Raw genomic sequence first — 25,810 nt, 5'->3', positions numbered from 1 at the left:
GCCCAGTTCTGCTTCATTTACAGATGTATATATAGAAGCCGTAACATGCCTTTTTCCATATCACACCCAGTATCAACCCGAGACTGCAATATCAGCCCAAGGGCCGAAGGCCCGAGGGCTGATATTAGTCGTGGGTTGATATTGGTCGTGATATGGCAAAAGTGATGTTTTATTCTGTTTATTACATACTTACTAATAAAAGATACTCTTTTATGATATTTTTTTCTTTTGAAATATTAAAAAACGAAANAAAGATACTCTTTTATGATATTTTTTTCTTTTGAAATATTAAAAAAAGAAAAAAAAAAATCAAAAAGGGGTGTGGAAAAAGTCATGATTTATTCTGTTTATTACATACTTACTAATAAAAGCTACTATCTTACTTTAATTTTTTTCTTTTGAAACATTGAAAAACGAAAAAAAATCCAAAAGGGGTGTGATACGGGTTTTGCGGGCTGATACGGGTTTTGGGGTGTGATACGGCGGGGGCTGATACGGTATTTGGGGGGTGATACGGCGAGGGCTGATATGGGTAAGAGCAATTGTGTCGTATCGCATATACAAAAAACCCGTATTTATTAGTAAGTATGTAATAAATCGATATATAAGATAGCATTTGATCACGTCATCCACGTGATCATGTGATAATCTCATTAAAACCTCCTCCTTCCCTTTTGTCACAATGCCCAATTCCACACAGCACGAAAATACAACACGTCTTTCCGGTGTCCTAATGATTTACCTTTTACTCTGAGATACCCCCTATACTCCATAAACCCCCTACTTCATCTCAATTTATTATACTCTTCCCTAAGGTCTCGTTCCACTTCAACCGACTTTAGCTATGGCCGCTCGAATCGGTGTCAACGTATCAACCAAACGAGAGAGAAACGGATTTAATGGCCTTCTAAGATCTCTCCTGTTTTTGTCTTCTACCGTACAGCAAAACGTGATTTATGCTTTCCCTAGACTTTCACTCAACGCATTGACGCTGTTTTCTGACCAGTTATCACGAAGCTGAACTCTTCAATCATTGGCACAGTTTTCTTCTGAATACCAGAAGTGACATTTTAGACCATGTTTTTATTGTATGCAGTAGCTCGACTAAAAAAGATTCCGATTCAAATCAAGTCGCTAGGATGCTCGGATTCAACGCCAAAGCCATTTTCTCTCTTTCACGGACATGTCCAGTTAATCGCTTTTTGGGAAGTCTGTAGTACGCGGCAAACATGTTGACTGTTAACTCACCGAAGCATTATAGATGGTGGTAGGCTAAGGCAAGGTTTTCTCCGTTGCTCTCCAACAGACAACACCCAGCATGGACGTCAGTGGCGCATTTTTCGGAGTGTATACTTACAGCGGGTCGCGCGTCCGAGGGCCGTGGTGCCGAAATAGGGGGGAGGATAAGGGAGGGGGACGGGAACCTTTGACCGGAACACACAAACGATCACCGTTTTGCATAAAAAATATAAGTTTTAAAAATAAGGTAGCGCCATTTAGTTAATATGGAGCGTATATACATGTCCTATAGTCTTGGTCATAACAAGTTTGCCTTTGTTGCTCTCTAGCAAATAACATTTGTTATTTCTCGACGTTTCTGTCAGAATATCGTGCAAATAGTCTTGTGCTATGACTGTTAGGGTTTAGTTTTCATACCGTATTCAGTGCTAAATAACACATAACCGTGTTGATACGCAATATGCAATAATTTAAAAATGTTGCATTGTACTCACATTAATCCATCTCCTTATTCCTTTTTTATCATCCGCAATTCAACTCTCATAGCAAAAGTGATGAAAAACAAAAGGTGATATTGGCCTAGTCAAAGAAAGCCAAAGTGACCTAGCCGACACAGAATAACAAAAAACTGTGGCCTAGCCGACACAGAAAAAAAGAATAAATGAAAATAGCGACCTAGCCGAGACAGTAGTGATATCAACTAAGCAGTAATAGGACATTTCGAAATCACAAATAATTGCATACAAGTTGTAACTGAATCGCCACTTGCAGACAAAATCGTTCTTGAAGAAGTCTTGGTATTTAATTTGCAGATGTGTCTTTCCCGAAAAAATCTAATCATTCTAAATACTGAGACGGAATTAATTGATCCCGAAATTAATATGGCGCAATTAACAACCTACAATCTTCAATTTAATCAAGATGGCAAATCGATAGGGCCGGAGTTTTAACGATCAGTCTAGAGGCGACGGAACTTGTTACCAATAATCTGCCATGGGTACAAATTCCCACATTAAAGAAGACACTTTGACTCCTGTTCAGTGATTCATATGCTGCAGCACAGAACAGAAGGTAATACTAGATTTAGTTCATAACAGGAGATACATAGGCTTGGTTTTCGCAAGTGTATCGAAATCATCATGGTATGTCCCTAAGTAGAGAGCGCTTCGGTTGTCATTATCATTGTCAACAATTTTGTTAGCCTGTTCCGAGGGAGCCTGAAGTTGGTTCCTAGTTCCTAGTTCCGTTTAAGATAAACGGAACTAGGAACCAGACCCTAGTTCCGTTTAAGGTAAACGGAACTAGGAACCAGGGCCCACTGGTATAAAACATCTCAAAGTTAAGGAAAATTTCAAGCAATGTATTGTCTATGGAGAATCTTAGACTTGAGGAAATCTCAAGGGTTGAGATGTTTTATACAAGTGGGCCCAGACCCTTGTTCCGTTTAACATAAACGGAACTGAGAACCAGACCCTAGTTCCGTTTAACATAAACGGAACTAGGGTCTGGTTCCTAGTTCCGTTTATCTTAATCGGAACTAGGAACTAGGAACCAACTTCAGGCTCCCTGTTCCGAATCAGTTTTCTTTGTTCATTCTTAAAAACCATTAGCAGGAACGAATTTAGTGACAGCAGAACTACTAAAATATGTGTATTTGGTATATATTTTGTTTTATACAAGTAAGAGTATTATGTAATACCGTGTCTGAACCGTGATATCCGACAGAAGGCACTAGTTGATTCAGTATATATATATCAAATGGTGTATAACCGTGGTTTCCATACATAAACACCGAAAACACAATTGGCATAGCCTCACAATAGGACAAAACAGCTGGTAATTTCGGCCGCTGTACTCTTGAAGCAAAAATCAGTGCGATCTGTGAATGTACGTATATAGGCTTAGCACACTTATTGATCTACACACCGTATCTGCGCGAGCCTAGCGCGCGATCTTGCGCGAGCTGGTCCGGAGTAATGAAGGAGGAAATTATCAGAGAATCTCCGTTTGTAATTAAATATCTGCTTACAATGACAGAAATTAAGTCCTTATGGAAGTTATGGCTTCAAGCACTCGAGTCGATAGCAGATAGACTCGCCATGATTCAGACGACATTTAAGATGTCCCAGGTTAATTAGATTTGAAACGGATCTGTTGTCAATGTTGCCGTGCTTTCTGTCTATATCCAGCAGACGATCAATTAAGGAGGTCGGACTGAACACTCGATTGTTTCCCTCTTGCCTGTGTGTATTGTTGTCTGGAGTATATTAAAATGCCATTCAGACGGATGTCGGTTTGTTGTTCTAATTACTGAAGATAAGAAACGATTACGGTGTTTTCAGGATTCCGCTTTTGCACAACATCAAGGATAGACAAGAATCAATTCTTTGTTTTGAAACTAGATTTCTATCAAACAAATGAATACAATATTTATTAAAGCCTTTAATAGAAACAATAATACGAATTATATTACATTTATTTATATACTATAAGATATTTATTGATGAATTCCTGCGAAAATGTTCAGGTTGTATAAACGTGTTGTTCAAACTCAAATTTTCATGGGAAAAAAACAGACTTGTCTAAAAAAATATACAGAGTACAGATAATGGTTAAAAAAAAGTTACACAACCATTACACAACATTTAATCAGAAATATTTCTTTTTAAACAGTTTTGATAAATTTTCGATCAGAAAACATGTTTACATGGGGCTTTTCTATCCTTTTAAATCGGAAAGAATCGTTTTCGCATTTCGATACTGTAAAACAAAAGATATATACATACAAAACACGGTTTTTGAATTGAAGTTTTAGTTGCCAAGGTTACCTTCCACGGGGAATGTTTTGGTCGAATAACATTTTGCAAGATTAATAGATATTTGGTTCACACGAGGGGCCAACTGTCACATCGTAGACATTGTACTTGTAATGAGCTGTGACGGTAAACACTAAACATTTCTTATCGAACCGACCTATTCTTGGGCTCTTAGACAGAATTTAAGAAAACCGTCCTAGATGTGCAAACCATATCGTGAATGTACATTGTACATAACACCAAGTCTGTGACCGGAATACCGGAACTGACCAATAATTTTGTTGGTTTAGATTACACAGGTTCATTTTCAATTTAATCGTTCATGAGGTCCTTTTTTCACATTTCCTTATTATATAATGTGCGTGTTACTGTGACAGGTTGCATTTCATGACTTTTCAAAACAAATCCTATACTGTAGTCTTTCATAGACTGCTATGACAGGCACATGCGGGTTACAATATCATCTGTGTATAAGAAAGAAATATGCATGTACAAGGCATTGACACCAAGTTGTATTGATACCGTAAAATGGGTTGCCCTTGTGTTTCGCAGTGTGGTATAGCTTTTCCTTGAACACTGACGCAGTGGTATTTTTTGTCGTTGAGTGTTGACGTTGTGGTGTATTTCATCGGGGTGTGTTTACGTTGTATTTTTTTTTTGTCGTTTTGTGTTGACGCTGTGTTATGTATGTCGTTGTGTGTTGACGTTGTGGTGTATTTTGTCCCTGTGCGTTGACGCTGTGTTATGTATGTCGTTGTGTGGTGACGTTGTGGTGTATTTTGTCCCTGTGTGTTAACGCTGTGTTATGTATGCCGTTTTGTGTTGACGTTCGGTGTATTTTGTCCCCGTGTGTTGACGCTGTGTTATGTATGTCGATTTGTGTTGACGTTCGGGTGTATTTTGTCCTTATGTGTTGACGTTGCGTTATGTATGTCGTTGTGTGGTGACGTTGTGGTGTATTTTGTCCCTGTGTGTTGACGCTGTGTTATGTATGTCGTTATGTGGTGACGTTCGGGTGTGTTTTGTCCTTTTGTGTTGACGCTGTTTTATGTTGTGTGGTGACGTTGTGGAGTATTTTGTCTCTGTGTGTTGATGTTCGAGTGTATTTTACCTCTGTGTGTAGACGCTGTGCAATGTATGTATCGACGTTGTGATGTAATGTGTCATCGAGTGTTGACGTTTTTATGTAATGTGTCATTGAGTGTTGACGTTGTGATGCTATGTGTCATTGAGTGTTGACGTTGTGATGTTATGTGTCATTGAGTGTTGACGTTGTGATGTTATGTACCATTGAGTGTTGATGTTGTGATATTAAGTGTCATTGGGTGTTGACGTTGTCATGTTATGTGTCATTGAGTGTTGACGTTGTGATGTTAAGTGTCATTGGGTGTTGACGCTGTGTTGTTATGTGTCATTGAGTGTTGACGTTGTGATGTAATGTGTCATTGAGTGTTGACGTTGTGATATTAAGGGTCATTGGGTGTTGACGTTGTGTTGTTATGTCATTGAGTGTTGACGTTGTGATGTTATGTGTCATTGGGTGTTGACGTTGTGATGTTATGTGTCATTGGGTGTTGACGTTGTGTTGTTATGTGTCATTGAATGTTGACGTTGTGATGTTATGTGTCATGGAGTGTTGACGCTGTGATGTTATGTGTTATTGAGTGTTGACGTTGTGATGTTATGTTGTCATAGTATGTGTACGCAGTGGCATATTTTGTCTTGGTGTGTCGACATAGTAATAAGCAAGATTTGATGTATCTATATTTGTGTCTTATATCTGTATTTGTATTATATCTTCATTGTAAAAATCTCATTAACAATGACATGCTATCTATAGTATATTTTTTTAATTATCAGATGACGTAACCCGAGCCAGAAAGCCGTGATCATCACGCCGGTACATGTGTACGCATCACTCGGACTTCCTGCTGGCAACAAAGTTTGAATAATCTTGACTTCCGGTAAGTAACAGATATTGATATTATGTATAGCCTTTCCGGTATGTAATAGATATTATATATCTGAAAAGTGTATGGACTTCCGTTGAGTAACATTTCGAAATACCCGTCCTACCTGCTCGTTGAAAATATCAATATAAATGAGTTTCTGGTTAATGCCATCCAAATATTTTGTCTTCCGGTTTACAGTAGCTGTCTTTATGGTGATATGTTATTTATATCAATTATTCTGATATACGTATTTCAAAGTAATATCGTAGCTGTATGATGGGGTCGCAGGAATGGGCAAGTGATTTCTTCAAAGACTATCAGCTGGTAAAATCATTTTAGTAATAAGAGATGTATCTGGTAACCATTAAACGAATTTGATGACTGAATGGTAAGCTAAACAAATATTGAACTCGTACTAGAGATGATTACCCACCTTAGTTTCATTTCTCTCCGCTATGCCGCGCTATTTGAAACATATTATTTTTCGAAGCGAAACCTAGCGGAAAATACAAAAACCTACGTCAAGCATTTTAGTCTAAACGCTTGCATAAACAAATAAAAAAGATCAAGCAATTTAAATTTAAACTAATTAAAAGAGGATGAAAAGTACCGCAATCACCTTGAACATTTCAGAAGCATTTAAATGTGAAATATACAGCATGGTGCTATTTTTAATTTGACAAAAATAAAAAATAAAAGCCTACATGTGGGTGCAGCCATCGTATAACAGCCCGACATTAATTGCATCACGTGGTTTTACAGTTTTGTATCACGTGGTCACACCCGACGTGTCGACGCTGGCGGGAGAGAGCCGTGACAACTCATTTATATACGTTACGCCATACCTCGTAAAAACCTCTGTCAGTCAAAACATCCACATTTTGATCGCTGTTCTGGTTAATAGTTTTTTCGTAATAAAACAGCCAACTGAGATCCACAAACAGCGTTTGTTCTGCAAGGACAAAAAGCGCTCTATTGAGTCAGATTGGACAAATAAATCGAATGAAAGCTTTGAGAACTGTTGACGTCACGAATCAGATCGAGGTGTGAAAGGAGACGATAACAAAGCAGCACCAAATAGTTCAAAAACAAATCTGTGACAGAACAGCACATCGAATGTTTATACATGTGTAGTGGTTTTGTCCTAAGCAGTTACAGTACACCATACACAGTTTGTGGTAGCTCGGCGTCGGTCTACTGAGTGAAACGTCTAAGGTTCAAAAAAGGACAGGCATCAACACCTATTAAAGTTTTCTTGAATGAGATATTTTATCATAAAGTCTACCCATCTGTACCAATTAGTAAAACCATATTTGGTGATAATCTTCCGATAGACTGGCGTGCTTATTGACTTCCGGTCGCTTTGCGCCGTTGCATCTGGATTAAAGTCCCGCTCTTTTGACCTTTTAGTCAAGGCAAGTCTACGTATACACTAACTCTTGTCTTCACATGTAAATAAGTAATATTGTGTCAGTTTTATGTTATAAAAATGAAACACTCCATGGTCGAGGAAACCCGTGATCACAGACAGGGTGCATTCTAGAGTGTTTCATCAATTTACTTTACAAATGTTCATTTGGACAGTTTTAGTAAGCGTTCCTGAGAAACAAAACGAGCTATACATAATAAAACAGAATCCAGGACAATAACGAACCTTGGTTGATATAACACAAATTATGCACTTTTACATTAGAAAATTAGACATTTGCATCAACATTCACATTCGTGTTTTGTTCGTCACACAGCGATATAACGTGTAGAGAATGCACATGGAAATCGTTAAACACTGATCAAATAGAATAATCCTTGTTTACTTATACCCCGCCGGACGGGATCAAATGTTGATTTCCTTACAGGAATGAGATCTCGTCTGTGTCGGTGGACCATTTTCAGTATATTACTATTGGTGTCCCTGATTCGGCGTAAGCTTATTAGCGTGTCTCACGTCCATTTCTGCCCGTATATAGTTCCGGAATTTCAAACCATGGTCGCCTTGGAGATTAGACTTAACATAGACTGTCAATTCTTTGTGTGTGACCTCTGGGACTAGCGTGGTCGTACAACGTAGTTTGTTTTTGTTATAATGCCCTGACGTCTCTTCACAGGTCATGAAGGCACTGGCATTTGATTGTAACGGAGAAATGTTACAGTACGCCAGCATTGTAACTGTCGGAAACGGTACAACCTGCTTTATACACGTGCTAACCTCAATAGCAGAGAGGCGGTTAGCTGTGACACTTTCACTTTAAATTGACTTGCTTTTTATCATTCTACAAGAGAATCAACAATTGATAAAATTACGTGACACAGTGCCACGGAAAATGGCTTTAAGGCCGCCGCTTGTACCATGGCGTATTCAGAACCAGTACGGTTTGGTATAGTTCAAGATAGGATAAATAGAGCGGGCCTATTGATCTCTCTATCGGACCTCATCGATATATATATTCAACACGGGAACTAATGAGCGCCGGCGGTGAGGACGGTTACGTAGTAAGCTAATAGTTTTAAACATTTTAATCCGCGACGTCCTGAATGTTTACTGTAATTTGGACTGGATTTCGCGTAGATTTATTTTCGCGTTTTTAATGCCATTAACACTTACACGCATAGATCTGATCAGTAGAACTCCTGTAGTCGGGATTATTTACTGTCAAAAAATTGATCCGTGTTCATTCACCTTATAGTAAAAACAAACTCATGTGAACATATGTTTTCATTGTACCGTGAAAATAACGGTATCATACCATCACCGTGCAAACACCACTACATTAAAAATAACCTTATCATGAAAACAGTTAAATATTTGCTGACGTGAAAATAACAATACAGAGAAAACACATCAGTGAACATTTAACTACCGCGGAAATATTCCTACAATGACAAATAACATTACCGCGAAAAGATATATTATACAAATATACAAATGTATATTGGGAGAAGGCGTTGCTAATTTGTGATAACGTGTGTCTAATCCTTTGTCTACTTTTGACAATAAATATTTTTAAACTAAACCGCGAAAATGACGCTACCATTAAAATTATACTTCATACAGCAACCAACCGTGTTATGGTTTGATGTGTGGGACTCATATAACGTGACATACTTAGTAATCTCAATTTCTTGCTGTATTTCATGTTACTATCATAGTGATATGTTGACTTTTTAATTTAATTTTCAAATTATCGTTTCAGTTGTCTTTGCTTGTTTTACATTAGTTTTAAACATAAGCTTTATTTTGGGTGTGGAGGGGGGGGGGATTTTTGTTTTAAAGTTAGTTTCCCCTTTGAATGCCTCTGTAATAACCCGTATATAGCCAATACCATGTGGGATTAACTAGAGCGATCTAGACACTTCAGACAACATGTTTAACATGTATGACATAATGTACTTTAAAAATGTCATCGGATGTTTAAAAACAATGTCTCATCTGTACGTGCAATTATCCTGTAGTTCAAGAGACATTCCCCGTTTTGCCCTTTGACTTCATATTTTTAAAATTCCTTTTGTTTAACCTGAGTCATAGTACTACTAGCGATATGCTTATGATAAACAGAAGCGTGTGTAACTGCCATCCCTGGTCTCCCCCTAAACACTCGTCCCCACACGCTACACGAGTAATTGCCGAACTTGTCCCCCTTCACAATCTCTCAAACGCTACACGAGTAATTGCCGAACTAATTATGTATCTATATATCTCCAACACATGTCAATATAGCGTTACATGCTTGCGATTAAATTCACCGCCAATCCCACGACTTGTTCGGTGAATGAAATATGATTAGGTATTTAAAAATTAATTTCCACTCCAGAAATGATTCACTCATTTGAAAAATAACTGAGAAAAGTACGCACGCGTCAACTTACGGTGTACGACAGCCCCTCATTAAAGGGCTAGCTACGACACTGGAAGGAGTAAGGAATGTTTGTATTAGCTGACCTCGCTTCGATATGCCTGGTTAAGTGTTTAACACAACGTAAAGATAAAATTTCAATTAATCTTTTTCCTCCGAAACTATAATGAAAACGATCAACAGCTGTTTATTTGTTGAGTATGACCATTCAATTTAAACCTGAGCTAGTTTTGTCCACCATTTTTAAATAATGAAGAAATAGGTGCCAGATTGGATGTTTTCGTTATCACATTATGTAAAGCTGAACTCCGTCTTTGAGCTAATAAGCCAACACGTGTAGCTGTTTTCTTTTTTAAAGCCTGGTTAGCTGTCGGCAAAAAGAAAAACATTCTTTATTCAGCAGATAGAATGATATTTCAAACAAAATTAAAATTTTAAAATCAAAACTGTGTATAAACTCATGGAATATTTTAATCTGGATTGCGAGAAAATGCAGATATTATTCATAAATTATTAGCTGCTTTATATATTATTAATTACTCAGTAGGCTAGCGGACCTTTATATAACCAATACTTCGTTTCCTATTGCTAGTATCCCGGGTAGTCGGACGGTCTGCACGCTACGAATAATTAGGTAGAAATAATCTTGAAAATATCTTAAAGCACGGCTTCGAGTTTGTATGGAATTGTCATTCACCATCGGTTCTTTGTAGAGAACATATGTTCGTTAGCGCAAGTCGGTGTTAACATTTTGTTTATTTACGCAGGTGGCGTAAGAAACGCAAACCAAACAGTGATATTATAGGATTCAAAAATAGCTGTACCTTTGCTCTTTACGCCATCTTTAGGGATCAAGTGTTGGATTTTAAGCGTTAGACTATAAACCCAATTCCTGATGTGAGACATATGGGCCCGGAATCCCAGATCGGGACTCAGGAACTTAGCACCGCATGTGGTTCCGTCAGTGGTTTCAGGGTGCTGTCATCACTCCACCGAGCTTCATGTATAGGTGCCGAGTATTATACGGAAAGCTTGAAAAGTTGGACTGCATCGGCTCGATCGAGCCAAATAATGATTTAAGGAGGGATTTTATGTGACGTTCCCTCCCAATTCCTGCGCATTGATGTACACACAACATCTGTGTTATATTTTTTGCTTTGTGTTCTGGCACAGTCGAATCTACATAATCAAATAATATAACATATCTTTTTTTGTCTTTTCAATTAAAGAACAACAAGTGGATTTAGCTATAAACAAAAGAAACAAAATATAGTAAATAAAACGTTTCTGTATAGAATTTCCAAGTTCATGTGTGTTACTAATTCGGTTAATATGTACGCATGTTCCGGTTAATCGGTACTAATATTTCTGTTTAGCTGTATATATGTTTCGGTTATTAGCAAAATGTCAACCCGCATGCATAGCTATCTACAACGTACACAAAAAAAGCTGACGAGTCTGTCATCATAGTGATCAGTTTCTTCCTGCAGGCCATTTTTTCTTGGCTCTGCATGTAAATATCATTGTAATATTGGCTACTGAAGTCAAGCGTCGTATGTCATAATTTGTCACTCTCCCGAATACACGTCTCGGGTGTGGTAAACAGACTTGACGTTCACTGCATAATGCACCGTGACACTGTCGGTATATTGTTTTCCTGGGATAAACTACGTGAATTATTCACACCATGTAATATATTAATTACTGCGCCAACGACCTGTAAATCGTCTCGTTGTTAACGCAAGTATACACACAAGGACGATAGAGGAAAAGAAAACTTTCCGCGCAAAATAGAGTCCATATTTTATTCATGATGTAATTCTGCAGAAAATGGTGACCATGCTGTTTCATTGGCTCGTTAATTATCCCACGTGACCTTCAAGTATAATGAGACAAAGGGAAAAAATAAAACAGCGATAGTTGTGTCGATAAAAGGTACTACACTCTTTTTATGTGATTGAAAAATTCCTGTAGCACACTTTCGCGGTTTTCTGAAGGAAACAGTAATAATTAATCAACAGAGAGCGTTTTTCAAAAGATTCCTAAACAAAAAACGTTTTTCTGTAGATTTCAACGAACAAAACTTCCGTGATATCGGTAAACATAACTAATTTATTACTAATGTTTTAAATATTTTAAAGTTTGAATGATAAATCTTCGTTTGAGTGATACTGATTGAAATTAATAGAACCACCATCGTCTAACCTTAAATGGTCACGAGTGACCTTTGACCTAACAGCAGGGACTTAACTCTGCTCGCCATTTTGAGCTATCATTGATAATCAGTTTACGGCTGGTCAGTTACCCGTGTCTATTTTTAGATCGGTCAAGGTGATGCTTTCTGTATGAAAACTAATAAGCTGTATTCAGTGAACATTCGATACGGCATAGTAATCGGTTTTGATATTTATGGCAACCCGTATGTAACTATATCTTCCAATAATCCGATCAGCAAATTGCTTTCCAGGGATTTTAAGAATTCGCCAAATCGTAGCATGTTTTCTGTTATTAAGATATGATGTGTTTTTCTGAAACATGATGTTTCCTGTTAAACCTAATTTCAATGTAGAGTGAAGAACCCCCGGCAAGGGATAAAAAGGTATCCAAACCAAAGTTAATAGTTTCCCTGTGTCCTATTTATATATTGAACAAAATACGTTATCAAAATTAAGCCTGATTCACGAATAATTTAAAAGGTCTCAGTTTGCCAGTTATGATGCTACATGTATGTATAACTATAAAGTTAAATCAATGACAGAGAGACATATTATTTGTGTGCTGTGTCAGTGGTTCTTAGCATGCAATACATGTATATTGAATGGTTCAAGCCGAGTTTTTATTTTCACATTTCATTTGAAGTTTAGACATTTCGTCTACAGGTAGAGCCCGTTAAAAAAAGCGCTTTGATGAAAGTAGCGACACGTTCAATACAGTGCTTGTGTGGGTNCCCCCCCCCCCCCCCCCCACAAAGTCATTGAAGCTAAACAGTTGCTAATGATTTCAGCAAAGTACAGAAGTACTAACATGGAATTTACTCAATAACTCAACCATTTTGCTATCTAGTCCCTCTAAATGATAATATTCCGTCTTTGCGTATTGCAGAGTTATCTTCTCTTGGGAGCAGGTATTGATTGTTACGTCACTTGTTTGTGAGAGTAACGTCATCAATTTTTGAGAAAACGACGTAATGTTCTCGCACAAACCAATGACGTAACAATCAATACCTGCTCCCCAGAGAAGATAACTCAGCAATACGCAAAGACGGAATAAGTGGCTGGATTAACGAGGGTTCACTGTATACCACTGGATGATTAAGAGCGCCTATTCGCGTGTTTAACACTGTGCCGGTAATTGTTCGTACCTGGGTAGTCTATCATTTTATTTTAGGTTTATGTGCAATGTTCCAGTGAAGTTGTTACCTGAGTTAATTGTCTGTGTAGGACCAGACAATAATCTCCTGAATGTTATAAAACCGATATATCTACATATTTATCATCACATTTCCTCCGTGCTATGCAGGTGAAACGTTATATCTTACTCCAGCAATATCAAGTCATCTCTCCTCGGCAATCCTAGTATATCAAATGCATTGTTACCACTGACCCCTAACGAAATGTCCTCGGAGATCTCTTACAGGTGACAGAAGAGGCGGTAACTCGATCTCTCTGTGTGCGGGGAGACACCTTTTCGTCCCTAACCCCTAATCATCTTGTTCCAGATAGCTTCGTTTTACTGGCTGACAACCTGTTTCACGGTCGAAGCCTGTAATTATTAATGGTCTTTTACAAGAGTTAAACACTGACGGACAGAGAAGTTAGGTTGTAATCTTGACCAATCCGTCTATTAGGGGGAGGTCTTGGAGGTGTTTTACATGTTAAGTGTCGTGCATTGAGATGTTATGGAAATCCAGGGTGGCCGATATAATCATTCAAACCAAACGCTCGGTGATAATTTTTGCTATAAATGTTGCCCCCAGGGACCATATAGAAATGATTACTGCTGCTAATTAACTTGTGAATTATGGTTTAACATACTAGAGATACATTTATAGATAGTGCATGTATTATATAGGAAAACATCAATACCAGACTCCCGTCACGAGACACGTTTAGAGATGGTCGGCAAGTTGTCCTGCCCAGATATATTTGTATGTGTATAGTTTAAGTGTTGTGGACAGAAACGTTGTCAGGTAAAGACTTTATACTTTGGTACAACTGTAGCATCTATATGCCAATCAAATTACGACTTACGAGTTACATATGTTGACATATTTAATACATTTTGTCTACTTTAAATGAGGAAAAGTCGTCATCCTCTCAGATTATGTTAACATCGTTTGGAAATTTTGTCGACATACGTTATTTATAAGTTGTGAGTTGATGGCAGAAATGCCAAAGAAGTTCACTTACTAATTCGAAGGAACTGTTGCTCAGGTAAACTCAGGTTGATTTAAAGTTAACTTATTGTTAAATAAGAAAATATATAAAAAGATAATATCAAGGCATTGATCGAAATTCTAAAATATGGAAATTTTGGTCCACCTTCCATTGATCATTAGCATTTGCAGTAGAAACGAACGGTAGCATGTATGCAGACAGACCCGGGAATGTTATGATACAGGCGGAAGAGCTATCGCGCTTAGAACTCCTATTTGGACGAGACAACATGTAAACAACGGAGGTATATTTACAGTACGGTAAATAGAAAAAGTTGATGAAAATGGACTTTTCCAAGTATTGAGTTTCAGAAGAGCCATATATTTTCCATGTTGTTTTGACAGTTCCACAAAACCTATGTTATTGTGCATGGTAAGGTATCAGTACGTGGTCTTAGCCATAATGCCATCCGTTGAAAGTGCAACTTATTGTTAGTTTATTACACGTTTGTTGGACAAGTTTGACTGTTATGTCGGTGGACAGATACAAAGCTTCACGGTATCGTCGGCCAGTGGACAGAAACGAATTTGTCCTGTCGGCCGTGTGGACAGATACTAACCTTGACTCCTGTCGTCCGTATGTCGGCCGTGAGGACAGATACAACTTAATAAGATTGACTGTCATGTCGTCCGTTTGTTGGTCGTGTGGACAAACACAATGATGTAAGCTTTGACTGGCATGTCGTCCGTATGTTAGCCATGTGGACAGATACAATGTGATAAGCTTGGCTGCCATATCGTCCGTATGTCGGCCATGAGGCCAGATACAACGTAATAAGATTGAATGTCAAATCGTCCGTATGTCAGTCGTGTGGACAAACACAATGTAATAAGCTTGACTGGCATGTCGTCCGTATGTTGGCCTTGTAGATTTGTTAATAAGCTTGTCTGTCCTGGCAGGCAATGAATTTGTCCTATCGACCGTTAAAATAGATACGTTTGGTAAGCCTGACTGTACTGTCGCTCGCGTTTATCTGTCCTTCAGACTGCGAGGACAGACAATGTACAGACAATAGACTATTTTTTTGTAGATGGGAAAGACCGACAGAAAAAGTTGTCACATCGGCGCTGTTTCAGATGGTCTCTAACATCTATATCTGATAAATTGTCGGTGATTTCAATTTAATTTAATTTATAGCATCCCTAGCCTGACGTGACAGTAATTGTGTGCGTCTATTGTGATAACGTTGTCGTACGTCATGGTGTCTGAACAGACCCCAGGGATCCGGAAACTCTCGTTAAAATCACTGACTCGAACATGGCCGATTTAGTTGTCCCTCCCAGTACTTCTGACGCTACTGCACACAGTAACATTATATCTGGCCTAACTACACATACTTTATAGATATGTTATTCCGGACATCGGCTACACTAAACTCCTCTTTCTAAACACCCCACAGGTTCCATATTACTGTTGTAAGTTGACTCCCTTAGAAATGGTCTAACCAATAAGATAAACCTACGACTTAATGATGACACAATGTCTGAAACATATAACTTTAAAAAAAAACCATGGCATCTTTAAAACTAATCTGGAGAAGTACAGCAAAGTGTGGTATCATAATTATGTTACCTCAAAATTTAGGTTTCGGTATTTCGTTAATCCGGACAATTCGGGCTAGATACTGTACATGCGTCCTTGAAGCATTTGTCTTCATAATAATATACGACATTTGGTATAGCGCCCTATCTAGCTAGCATACGCCACTCTAAAGCGCTTTTACAGTCCATAGATGTACAATGAATACAATTAGGATATACAATTTTTGAGGAATTCACAGGAGCTGCCTTATCAGGCGCTAACTATTAGTCCTATGCCACCTGGCTAATATCTCCCTATGTGTGTATGTCTGCGTGTGTACTGGAGATGTATTGTGTTCTGTTTGTACTGGTACCGTTCTTCCAACGGCATATTTTATAGTGCCATCTCACTTGAATGCTACATCACAGATACCGCTACATCCACCCCATACCAATTTATACTCCACCTGGGTAATGCAGTTGTGTTGGCAGGAGAAAAACACTTTCTCTGATATTCCATGCGTGTGACTTCTTCGTCGCCCCGGCCGCCCGCATGGAAGGCCGAAGTGTTAACCACTCGACCAATTCGCCCATGTCTCATACAATGAATCCTTGCTCTCCGAACTTCAAAAATAAATACGGAACTCTTTCGGAAAAGGTGATACGTGTATCATGAACGTAATATAACCCCTTAAATAATGGCTTTTAGTCGAACAATAAATAGCAGACACTTTGTCACACGCCCCTTAAAACATACGTGTGATAAAACCTCGTTAATCCGGACTTGAAAGTCAGGATTCCGGGTCATTCTTTAGTTAGGCCGTTTTACCGGAAACAGATGTGCCCGGTATGTTGCTAGGTGCAACTGTTACTCCGTTTTAATGATATTTTTGTAACAACATGGATTGACGTTTAATAAACACGTTATTTGTAATGACGTCTACAATTATGATGTGGAGCTGATTATCTAGTCAGACCGGGTGTCACTACTTAACGAATGATTTAGGAAGGTTTCCCCACAGTAATTTTACTTAGATATCAGCGATAATTCTCTACTGGAAACAGCGAAAATGACATCGTTTTTTTATGACCGCAATAAATGTCAAATACACAGATGGTTTATTTCTTTCAAGTACTTAAAGCGGTAAGCTCCCCACATATGTTCTTAATCAGGTTAACATGAAATATGAAATGTTGGACACAATTTCCACATCTTTACCCATAATTTCGAATCCGTTAATTGCTCGACATTGGACCAATTTCGGGTGTGGTGCTCTCCGCTGATAATTTAGCAAACAATTTATTAGCAGGGGCTGTTTTGATTACTCGGCTTTTTACGTCCTTGGTATTACACGACACGCGAATGTTTATAGTCCGATGAAAAAAGCTTATCCTGGCATAAACCAATCAAATTAGATTGGAAATGTAAAGTCGCGTTGATTCAGCTCAGCTTTCCGCGGAAATTATCGCTTAAAATCTCATTAGCCGTCCCTAAGAAGATAGAAAATGCACGTTATAGTTCTTTATAAAATATTGTATGCCCAAAATTACTTTCTTATCGTCGTTTATTTTACATTTTATATTTTCCTTTCAATAAATGAGTAACGATTAAGTTTTCGAACGATAAACTGGTAAACGAGGGAGCTGAAAAGATAATCTATTTTTTAACGAATCCCGATATAATGAACAGTCGCGTTGACACTTCGCATTGCTGCCAAACACACTTCAATGGGAAACCAAAAGGTTCAGCTACGAGCTTTCCATCATTTCAATTGGACATTATTTAGAATTAGAAAAAAGACTGATGTATAAAATAAAATGCAATAAAGATAAAATAAAACGATGAATTGGGTCACCTTGGTGATTTCAATAGAATGTGACGTCGGCAATGTTAGATTCCTTTTTATATTGATGATAACACATTTCTCTGAGGTTGATATTTGCCATCAACGTGGCGTCACTTCAAACTTTAATGAGCCGATTCGATCAATTACAAGGACTTTATGTTTGAAAGAGTAAAAACATAGCTTAATTTATTTAAACGACTTTCCTAAATAAGGATCTTTATCAACGAGTTATATTAATTATCAATACATAATTGACAATTTTTTTTTTAGTAACAGTGACCTTGACCTTTGACGAAAGACATATAGAAATGAATAGGAATCTCAGTATTAGCTCCCTGTAATCATCTGTTCTGAAGTTTTGATCCGGACAACGAAACTCTACACCAAACCAAACGGATTCTGTTTCTCCTCCCATCCCGGGCAGCCAACAAACCGAAGTTGAACTTAGTACAGTCTTTCGTTCTGTGCCATTCTCTTATGGTGTAACAGTAACCTTGATCTTTGATGGACAATAACCAAAATCGATCGTTGATTTCTCTCCTCTAGGTCAACCCATATACAATATACGATCTATGCGATTCGCGTAATCGATCGTTCTGAAACTAGGCTTTGGAAATAGCTAAAACTATTTTAGTATACAAAATATCATCAACCTGTACCGTTCACGAGCCACTCCAAAATTAAAATCAAGAGGGCTCTTTCACTTTTTGGCTTCGTTGAATCTTTCGTCCTGCCATTAACAGAATAGAAATGATACACAGTTTATAGTGCATCCGATTTTACATTTCATTTCATAGTGGAATTAAGTATTCATTTAAACAGGACTATTAAAACAAACTGAATCGACATGATCTGATTTTAATTCAAATCGGTCCAAGCAGTTATAAAAACTGTATTTGTATAGGAAAATCAAACGAGAATACCAAAAAACCATGTTTACGAATCTTTCAATGATTGAAAGTTCATTGGGCTGATAACACGAAAACCACTTGTACACATTGATCAATGAACACAGCAGAACAAACACGTCATTCTAAAAGTGTATATAGATTTTGAAAGGATCTTGAACAACAACAAGCGGTTTTTGTATAATTTGAATACAAAACCTAGAAAAAAGCTATTCTTGGTTTCCTTATGGCAAGATTTCAAAGTCTTTTCCAACACACGAATTGTTATTTTAAGATGCAGATTAAGCATAAATAAATTTCTCTGGGACACCGAGATCGCTAATCTTTTGATCTTTGTGTTATTATCGTACTGAATGCTCTGATGCAGATAACAGCAGTTTGCACTATTATGCATGTATCCGGTGTTTATGTTCATGAAGGGTAGGGACAGTTGAAATAATTATCTCATTTAATCTTAGCCTACATATTCCAAACACATTCAGTTGTATTTTTCTAATCATATCTATAGAATTGCCAATCTCGATTCAGTTAGCAATTTTCATATAACAATCTCACACCGACCTCATAAAGGCCGTGACGTCACAAATATGTTTATTGAGTATACGCATGATGGCTTTTTAAAAAATACCAAGCAATTTTTTTTTCAAATGGACCTGAGTATATATTGTTTATCTTTAGTCTTTAGCAAATAGTGTACATATGTAAATGTTAACGATTTTCGATTAAATCTTATTTATTACGTTCCTTGCATCTTGCATGGTGTAACCGTTCTGCACGAACTCGAGCCCTTTATGCAGGACCTAAGGTTGAACAACAAACCTAGCGCTGCGTGCGTACGTAAAGATAAAACTACAGAAGTAAGGACATTCTAATCAGTTCACGTTTAATTCCAGTAACGATATTTACTGAGAGTGACATATACTAACGCTGTGTCAATTACACAATTTCGAAATCAAAAAGGAAAGATTTGATGATAACATTAAAATAAACAATTTTAAGCACGGTTCGGAAACGACAGCAAACAAATCGTATTTGGTAAGTACACACAGATGCATAATAGTGGATCGGAGAGAAATCAATTAAGTCGTGCCTCTCCTGAAGAAGCGCTGTATTGATAGCGATGTGTCCACTGGTAATATGAGCGTGTATATCGCAGCTCCTTGTTGAATACCAAACGGTTTTTATTTGTAAACAGCTCTCGGAATACGAGTTGTTTTCAAATTAAATTTAGGAAAAAAAAAGTCACGTAACAGTTGTTAATTGTGTGTGTTAAATAAAACACCTTTCACATTAGTAGTTTTTAAAGAAGTTCATATACACTAACCTTTTTTCATAATAAGTTTTCTCGCACCGTCCTAGTACAACACAAGAAGTATAACATTACCAGTGTTACATTCCTAACGATTGACGTTTACTTACCTCGCTTATCTAACACGAGTCAATGGCTTTTCCCCAGTTTTCAGAAGACTCAAATTTACTACGTGTCTTAAAATGTTTAGATTAATTCGCAAGTGTCAATCCAGCTACCTTTGTGTGTCTCTTCTAGATCTCCTCATTCTCGCTCATATTTCCTCAAAAAATAAGCGAACTTGTTTAGAGAACACTTTTGAGATGTTCAACACTGCTGGCGAGTTAGGACAGCTGCTGTGGTTGTGACAAAATACTTATTTATCTGTCTAATTGGCCGGTTTTATACATGTGTAGTATATAAATGTACTGTGGTTTAGCGAACTGGAATTGTGTTTAATCTATATTACGGCCTTTTGTACATATCATATTCGGCATTTCATGTTGTATTCAATTCAAGTCACATTGTATTTGAATAACGTCGACTGAATGGTGAGATACGTTAATAACAAACACGAGAAATCATTTTAAAGCCGGATTAAATATCACACATCGACAATGTTTCCGTGTTCTTTGTCCTGAGTTCGGCCATTTAAGTTCAGACAGATGTTGTTTAAAATGATTCATAAAAGTTTGAAAAAATATTGACAATGTATAATCGATGTCAATCAAGTCAGAATTAGACCAAAGGAAAAATAGGAAAATATTGACAGTTGGCATAACAATAGACTTGTACACACGGCCATGCTAGAATTATTCACTACCGTAAGCCAGCTTTAACGTTGATATAATCTTACAATGGAACGATGAAACCGTACTCCAACACTCGTAGCTTTTTGAGTGATTGATTTAAAGCTGTTCACGGTGTTATTTGAAGCGGACTGTCAACCGTCACATTGACAGGTATAAAAATGGTGTCATTAGCAACACCCGTGACATTTTGTTCATCCATATTGAGAATGAACGGCTTTATTCCAATATTGATTTCGGTATGACAAGTCTGTTACATACAGTTTTCACGAAGCTCACTAGAACTTCACCGTGCTAAATTGTAAATATGTTTGCAACCGACTTGCATTTATACAAGCATGGAAATTGACTTCATACGATGGTCAATGCCTTTATAGGCGGGAAGCAAAGCGTCAAAATGACACGCATCCAATTGCGTTAATTGTTTATATAGAATGCATTTCCCTTGATAATGATTAGATATGGGCTTGCATCTCAAATGCTAATGTAGTATTATGTCATCTTGGTTGACGACAATGGTAGTCATTCATCCTTAAGGTATGTTGAAAATGGTATTTGTCGATTAAAATTCGCCGACTGAATATATATAACCTTTTGGTTCAAATAGAATGGCAAATACACATTAACCTTTACATAGCTGACCTAGTTTTCTGATCAGCAGCTAATTATACTATTGAAACTAAACGGTTTTATTTTTTAATTTTAATTAAGAATTAATTATCTGCCTAATTAATTGTCTAAACGCAAACCATCTGTGACCCGGCGTCTTGGTAACTTTCCTGAAATTTATTTCACGTCACTTATTTTCCTGAAATTAATTCCTATAATCAGCACGAGCGATGATTAAAGGCATGCGTCAATATTCACATTCATTTAGATATCTCCCCCGTACTGTTTGAATTTCAAGGAAGGTTACAGTAATGTTATAGTAGATAGCACCGATGTATTCCTTTCAACACGTTTTGGTATAAACCTTTAATACAATATATATAGATATTATTATTATTATTATTTTTTACACACTGCGTTTTGCAGGTTCTTACACAGTTTATCAGGGAAACTGACTTTCAGCTCAACAGTTGTATTGCAGATATTTCACATTGAAATCAACCTTATATCAGGATTACGAAAAATTGATATCAATTTTTTTTTTTTTTTAATCCTGATTTTTATTAACAATGTTGAAATAACCGTAATGTTCAGATAATTATCTTTCGATCATTTTATTTAATATTTTATGATATCAAATGTTATCCTTAAATTAAAACACAACAAATCTCGATTGGAAAATATACCAGATGGAGTCGAGGAGTTGTTGAAATAAAGAAAAAGAGAGATTTTAAAGTGGAACGAACGTGTTGCAAAGTTTTGCAGAGGACCATTCGACATTCTTTACTAAATTGTATTAAGATTGCTTTTCTGAGACAAGGTTGCCTGCTTTGTCGCTCATTTTTGCATTCCAACCACAGTTATTCAATCGAAACCTTTTTTCAAATTTTCAGACTCTCCGTGTGTATTGCATTAGATGTTATGTTTAAAATTTACAACCTTAGATTTTTCAAATTGATTTTTCTCTTTATTAATTTCATGTGCTACGTAATTACGAAGGTGGCCTTCAACTAATCAATCTCTGTAAAGAATAAAACGCGTAAAATCCAAATAAATTCGATTGAGTTTTTCTTTCTTCGTCAGATTATCTGAAGAATTATTCGTTTACATTAATCTTTTGTGTTTATAATTACAGAAAATTTCTCCCGAAATCTGATTTTAAAAAGCAAATTGCACCAGTCCTTTATTTGATTAGCGTTGTGAACAGAAGAAAAACTTTACCAAGAGATTTAACGATTGCCAGAGTTCCTGTTCAATGCAGGTAGCACTCTCTGCACATGTTTCTGTGGAGTGTACATGAAGAGTGTGCTTTTCTCAGACATTCATTCCTTAAGAAAATGGCTGTTGTCTGGTTCGCTAAACTTGACCTACACGCTTCAAAAGAAAGACATAACTCGTAAACAAAATGCATATTGGGTCTACAGTAACTACTCCGTAGCTATCGAGACGTTCCCAAGAACGAGACAACTAATTATTTTTGAGGAGAAAAACTTGGTTAAGTTAGGTGAACATTCCAAGCAATCAGAAAAGCATGAAATCAGGTGCCGGGATTTTTCCAAAAGGCAGTGCGGTTTTGATGGCCGCGCTTTTAGACCTCTGCCAAATGTTCCTTGCATTCAGCATTCAAAGACACATCTGAGGTTCGTGATAGAAGGGCACACGCTAACTGTGGTTGGCGTGCATGCCTAGTGCGCGGCCCTGTTGACCTTCGGCGTTTCGTTGTCTTTCAATTAATACCGGTAGAAATGCTCCATTTTCCTACCAAAGTAAAACATACAGGTACCACACACAGAACTATATAATCATGAATAACGCTCTCTGGTCATTAGATCCGCGCTGATTACCTTTGATAGCATCGATAATTGGTTATAGGTATATTTAATTAAGCTCGTGGTTCCCAAAACACCTTTACCATCTAACAAGTGGGAACACGGGTATAAGGTTGACGTCAAGGAAGACAGAGGAAAAAGACGCAATCAAGAAGATAGGAAAATAAAGATACCGATATACACAGAACTAAGTTAAGTTTAACAATCTGTTAATAGTATACAACTTGACTCACTTGTAGAATGCTTTGCACGCTTCATCGTGGTGATAGTTTCGTAACTATTTAGACTACAGTAAATATTGATATATTCGGATTCGGAATGATTTGTTTCCTATAATTAACACAAATATTTACTACACACACACATATATATATTAACAAATTGGATATTGATAGTTAACTATATCGTTAAGCGTGGAACAAAAGGTTCTAGGACTAGTTCGTGTTGCATCTGGTACCAAATTTTAAAGGTGCAATCACATGTGTTTGTATAGCGTTCCTCTTGCATCCCTCCAGACATAAAACGGTTATTATTCAGTAAATTATAGTTAATTATACAATATCCGTGTTGTATTTGGCCTCTACACACTGAGATGTTTATGTTTAAAGATAATCGACCTTTTCCAAAGGTCGAATGATGAAGGGGAGGTTTAATGACTTACCCAATGTCATCTAGACTCACATGTGTTGTACACACTTAATGCTAGAAAGGTCAAAGGTCACGAGACAATAAGATGGTACACATGCTTCTGTTATCGGATTGTTCGGTCTGTATAAAACAACGGGCATGCATCCTTAAAAACAGATGCACACCAACAAAATTTCAGAATTATACCGTTCTATGCATCTTTAAACTCCACGTTAATTAACCTTAGTTTAAAAAGACTATATCCGGGAAATTGATTGATTACGCCCAAAACCCGATTGGACGTTAAGTGTATCAGTAGGATTGTCATTGAGAAACTGGTCAAGGCTGTTATTTGTGTAGAGTAAATATACATTAGAGTCAGATAAAAAATATATAGAACACAAACCTGGAGTCTGGCTCAATTGCTGCTAACGATTTTGCATCTCGCGTTCAGCAGTTTACTTACTACAGAACGATTTGTTAATTGAAACTGATCGGGTTTGCATCCATGACCTGCTTGTTTCACGCAATCTCATTGGTCCTACTTTGTGTCACGTGACATGGGATGGCATTGTGACGATAGACGGAAGATTTAATCGCGTGTCATTTGGGATTGAATGTTTCCTTTATTTTCTTAGTTTATTTTTATTTGTGTTTACGACTTGATCTTTTCCTTTTTCTACTTACTTAATCTTTTTTTTCTGTGGTGCTTCCGTTTTCCTATGACCTTGGCTGTTGCGTTGACGTTGACCCGGAAAAAAAAAGAAAAAAATGAGCTAATCAATTTTGACTGGATCTGTAGAACACATCTTAGGGACTATCTCTCTGAAAAATCTACAGGCAATGAAACAAATGTATGACCAACATAAGTGTCAAGCACATTAGCATGACTTAGGACTGACATGGAAATGTGATGGTTTGATTTCAGTATCATTTGTTTTAAATGACGTGATAGACGTTATGAAGTCTTGTTTATAAGGAATTCGATAATACGTAATAATTGCTTATTTTTATCAACCAAATTACTTTCCGGAGAGGTGAGTATTTCCGACTCCACATGTGGCACCCATCATAATGATTTAAGCCAACTCAATTAAAATTCTACATCACAGCAACCACAGAAAAAGTTTTAAACCATAAAATGAATTAATCATAAATAAGTTTCCTTTTTTGTTTCTGCAGAATATTGTTTATTTTATTATGTAGTAAAGCACTCGCTCTGCACTAACGAAGTAATCTTATGTAATTATTTTTGGTGCTCATCGTGCTTCTTGTAAAGAAATAGAGAGATAACTCCCCCCAAGGTACCCCATAATTACAGTCTGTGCTAGCATGTATATTCCCCACTTTGGTGCCCCATTCCAGACCATTTGACTTGAGCCGTAATCACACACATATTGCGCGTAATGGTGTAAAGCAATTCTAGCCATGTAAACGATATTCTTATTCCGCTGTAAAATTGTGACTATGTTTACTTACTTCGCAGACAGGAAACTCGTTCATAATGTATACAATATCTGTGAAATGAACATCGCATACGATTTAAAGATTTATGTATTTTACAAGAGATTTTAGTTGTTGTCTGCTGTTTTGCATCTTCACAACAGCTAAAGTTAAACGACAATGGTGTCATCGATGATGGAGCAACTCCAGGGGAAAATTTAAATTTGCCCTCACATTGAAATCAATTTACATGTTCATATTATAGTATTGTCGGCTAGAAATGGCTCAAAGCCGTACGGCCTCATTCAGTCTTTTATAAAGTGTGTGCAACGCCATCATTGTGTTCCTTCAAAGCATGTGGTGTTAATGTCCCTTTGCTGAATATAGAATATTGAATATAGAATATAGAATATAGAATATAGAATATAGAATATAGAAAAAAGAATATAGAATATCAAATATAGAATATAGAATATAAAATATAAAATATAGAATAAAGAATATAGAATATAGAATATATAATATAGAATATATAATATAGAATATAGAATATAGAATATATAATATATAATATAGAATATAGAATATATAATATAGAATATATAATATATAATATAGAATATAGAATATAGAATA

At 36.9% G+C, this 25,810-nt stretch overlaps 1 protein-coding gene across 1 annotated transcript in view; it reads left to right on the top strand.

Annotated features, from left to right (window-relative positions):
* The window catches only part of LOC110443636 (zwei Ig domain protein zig-8-like), a 189,904-nt gene that overhangs the window by 43,002 nt on the left and 121,092 nt on the right, over positions 1-25,810 (top strand). The window contains exon 2 of the mRNA XM_021487971.1: positions 5,916-6,019. The gene's annotated coding sequence lies outside the window, so the exon portion shown is untranslated. The remainder of the gene's footprint in view (positions 1-5,915; positions 6,020-25,810) is intronic.

This window comes from Mizuhopecten yessoensis, unplaced genomic scaffold (genome assembly GCF_002113885.1).
Source record: "Mizuhopecten yessoensis strain PY_sf001 unplaced genomic scaffold, ASM211388v2 scaffold716355, whole genome shotgun sequence".
Taxonomy (NCBI): domain Eukaryota; kingdom Metazoa; phylum Mollusca; class Bivalvia; order Pectinida; family Pectinidae; genus Mizuhopecten; species Mizuhopecten yessoensis.
Note: the sequence above shows the minus strand (reverse complement) of the source record. Positions and strands in the feature narration are given on the sequence as shown.